Source organism: Pezoporus wallicus, unplaced genomic scaffold, assembly GCF_028554395.1.
Source record: "Pezoporus wallicus isolate ANWC-B61680 ecotype Strahan unplaced genomic scaffold, APGP_CSIRO_Pwel_v1 contig_4901, whole genome shotgun sequence".
Lineage (NCBI taxonomy): Eukaryota > Metazoa > Chordata > Aves > Psittaciformes > Psittacidae > Pezoporus > Pezoporus wallicus.
Genome location: NW_026640354.1, coordinates 1,252,334 through 1,256,206, shown reverse-complemented (window position 1 = coordinate 1,256,206; position 3,873 = coordinate 1,252,334).

The window sequence follows — 3,873 nt, the reverse complement described above, 5'->3', positions numbered from 1 at the left end:
AAGCTTCCACAATGTGAGCCTTCTTTATGCTATGTACCTCTTGTATTTCCCCATTTTCTCCACTTCCAAAACCATGCAGAGATACTTAGGGATTTTACCAGCTGTGTATTAACAATTCAAATATCTTGATTTCCCCTTCTTTCCACACAAGGGCTTTTGAGCTAAAGCAGAAACTATTTTCATAGCAGAAAATATTAACGTAACTGCACTGGAAGCAGATTCCAAAATATGTATATCTCTAAAACTGAAAGAAAAGAAAGAAGACTGCACTAACTAAACAACATTTCAGACAAGAAATTTGGCTTTTCCATAGCCATTCCAAATGATTTTATAGTTCAACTTACAGCTGAACTAGTTACCCAGTTATGGATATTTTAAAGAAGCCCTTCATCTTCCAGTCTCAGATCTTTAATCAGACCTGCTGACTGCAGGAGCAGTGCTTGACTATGCAAAACACATGCTAGTTATGATGAAGGTAATGACAGAGACCTGATGGCAAATCTGACTGTGTAAATACTTAATTCCTCTATAATTGCTATGGGCTTTATTTTCCATCCTATCCGAACAGAGGAACATATTATTACATCTTTTCTATGGGACAGCAGAAATCATACTCCCCTCCCCCTGAAGTTATTATGTACTTTTCCCAGCTGAACAAAGACAACTATGCAAGGTACACTGACCACACATAGCATGCAAATCTGAAAGCATCATAAGTCAGTCAAGTCAAAACCAGATTTTACTTACTGGCGTTTTGTATATTCATACAGTTTAATTTTAAGATCCTTCAGAAGACGGACATTTTTGACGTTACTGAAATAAATGCCTTCCTTCCTTTTTTTTTTTTTTCTCTCCCCATCTCTCCTCCTGTCCCTTCATGCAAAAGGCAGTTGAAGTGGTTTTGTTTAAATAATAGCATCAGAGCTATATTACTTAACAGTCAGTGGGACTAGCAGTCTTGGGTCTTAGAGTATTTCAGTTGGAAGGGACCTACAATGACCACCTAGTCTAACTGCCTGTCCACTTCAGGGCTGACTGGAAGTTTAAGCAAATTATTAAGGGCACTGCCCAAATGCTTCTTAAACACTGACAGGTAGTGCAGTCCTGAATTGAGCTGCAAAATATACTCCACTTCAGTCTCCTTTAAGGATGGCCACATCAACGATTCTCTTTATATTGTCGTATTATTGCAAAAACTCCCTGTGATTTTTCTAGAATATTGTATTTTCCCTAATTTGCTTACAAATTATCAGTTGTTGTGGGATTCTTGTTTAATTTCCTTTAATGAATATATGGAAAACTTTTTTTTTAGTCCTTCAGCAGAACTGTTTAAGCTTATAGATACAGAAGGCACTTGTCGCTTCTGGTTCTCTATGAAGCCCAGATGGTCAGGGCTCCAACTCCTCACCTATTAAGTCTTCTCAGCTAGTAAGATGATTCAGAAATAGAAGATTAGTCATTTACTGCTAGAATGCTTCAGCAGAAGAAGTAGTCAGAAAAACATCAACAGAACTATGTTTTCCATCAGAAAACATGACCATATCTAATTATGGCTGAGCTAAACTTATTGTCTACAATGGAATTTAATTTAGGAAAAGACTAGAAAAATTGATATATTCATTTCCTATTCTGAAGCAGCCATATGGATTTGACTGCTTGAGATACAGGTACACAAGAGCAATGGGAGATCCTCTTAAGATGCTACTCGCTGTAGCAGCTTACAAAACACAACAGCAGTGTTTTAGTTATGATGGTTGAGCTCCTAATGTAAAAGAGGAGGCCTCAAATTTAAAAGCATGTCCCTCTTTCCCAGATGCTCCAAGTGACCTAACAGAAGACACTACCTTTCTGTATGAACTTTGTCTCACTTATCTTTGTAACGTGTAGGCCTCCTTACCCACAGCCTTCTTTCCCGGCAAATGCTAAAAATATTGGAAGACTTGTTAAACTCAAATGTTAATTTATCATGGAATCAAACATTCCCGGAAATTAGAAGATGAGAAATTGGCAATTAAGGCAATAAGCAATTGAGAGGAGAAGCCAGAGAGAGATACATCACAGGAACGATTCCATGTCTGGGAAATGAACTAAGATGACCCTTTCACATAGCAAATACAGTCATTACCAGTTACAGAGGAACATGTAATTGCGGAAACAGTATGCATGGTTGCCTACACGTTATGAAAAGTTACAGAAAGCTTCAGTAGTTTAGCATTAAAAAAGCCTACAGAAGTTAACTCATATTTTTGGGTGTCAAATACTTCAGATTTTTTAAGGTGCATGATTGACAGTTGGTATCTTTGGAACAAAGAAATAGTGAACTGAGAGACACAACATTACTTTGTGGCCCTCCTTCTGAAAAGCAAGATGAAGGCACTTTTCCAGGCCGTAAAAGACCATGGCTCAGACCTCAGGTCAACACCCACATCACATGCTGTATGTTATTCTGCAAAGAGTTATTCCACCTCTGTTGCTAATACTGGTAGAACTTTGCACTGAAACAAAATAAAATAAATAAAACTGAAGCAGAATTGTGTCAGAAGGAGACATTGAAGAGAATGCACTTAAAAATACCTGGCAACACTAAGACATGCTACCAAAGCAGTGGTTCGACTCCTGCTCTGAAATGGGTGAAATCTCATTCTGAACCGACTTCCCTCATTCCAGGTAGACATCCTAGTATTAGAGGGCTCTTGATGGAACAGAGAGCACAACATCTTACTCTGGGATACCTGTTAAGGAAACATAAAATAAACATAATCACAGGACTGTTTCAGGAAAACAGTAACCACAAACTACTTGCTCAAATTTTGTCTTATATCACACAGGTAGACTGAGACAAGTACCACTCAAAGCCCTTGCTACTTCTGACAATAGAGAATATGAGAAATGGTTTTCAGTGGATGAAAGAGCTGTGCAAACAGGAACATACAATGCAACAGAAATGGTACCATGAGTAGCAGAAAATGTTTTGATAGCTTTTTCCTACAATTTTTCCTTTTTGTAAAAAGGATGCAGAAAAGTAAAACTTAAATGTTTTGGTGGGTATTCTTGTTTCAGGGCCTCACTGAATGAAGAGCAGAAATGCCATCCTATGTTTCAATATATTGAAAAATAACATTGGAAATAGTTCTGTACTATTGAGTTAATTAGCCTGTTGTCTAGAAACAATATAAGGACTTCAGCAATTTTTTTCAGTCCCACTTTCTAAGTTACACAGTATTAAAAAATAGTATTAATGGTGTATTAGATGAGCCAGGAAAAAAATAATCTAGTATCCAGGTCAAAAATTTCTAGGCTGCTCAGTTGCTGCTATGTCTAAAATTGATTCAGTTTTGACTTCATCTAGTTCAGGCTCATTTCAGACATGTGACATGCAAATGTATACATTCGCTTCTACTGCATTTACTCCCTAATATCTAGTTTTTAATTTTGATACTTAACAGAATTGTTTTCAAAGAAAAAGACTAAAAGTGTGGGAAGCTGAAGTTTCTAACTTCAGAGCAGGCAAAACAGCAACCCTGTAAATAAGGGTCATGGCTCCTGATCTCTAGAAAAGCAAAGTTATAAATTAATTTAATCTAGATCCAGAAACTTTTTTTTTAATTTTTTTTAACCTCCTCCCCTCTTTTTAACCAAGGCTACTGAAAGTGTCTAAATTCATATGAGCACAAGTGAAATCATTCCTTTTAATAGATTGTCAGGTGGAAGATAGTACTCACCTATAAAGCTAGGCAAGAAAGTTCGGAAGCAGGTAATTTTCCAGGAAAATATTAACCATCCCTTGATCCAGTCCCCAGTCTTGCTCACCATACTTTGAGAATGGTGTTCTAACTTCAGGGAGATTGCCATTTTCAACAACAGATGCACATG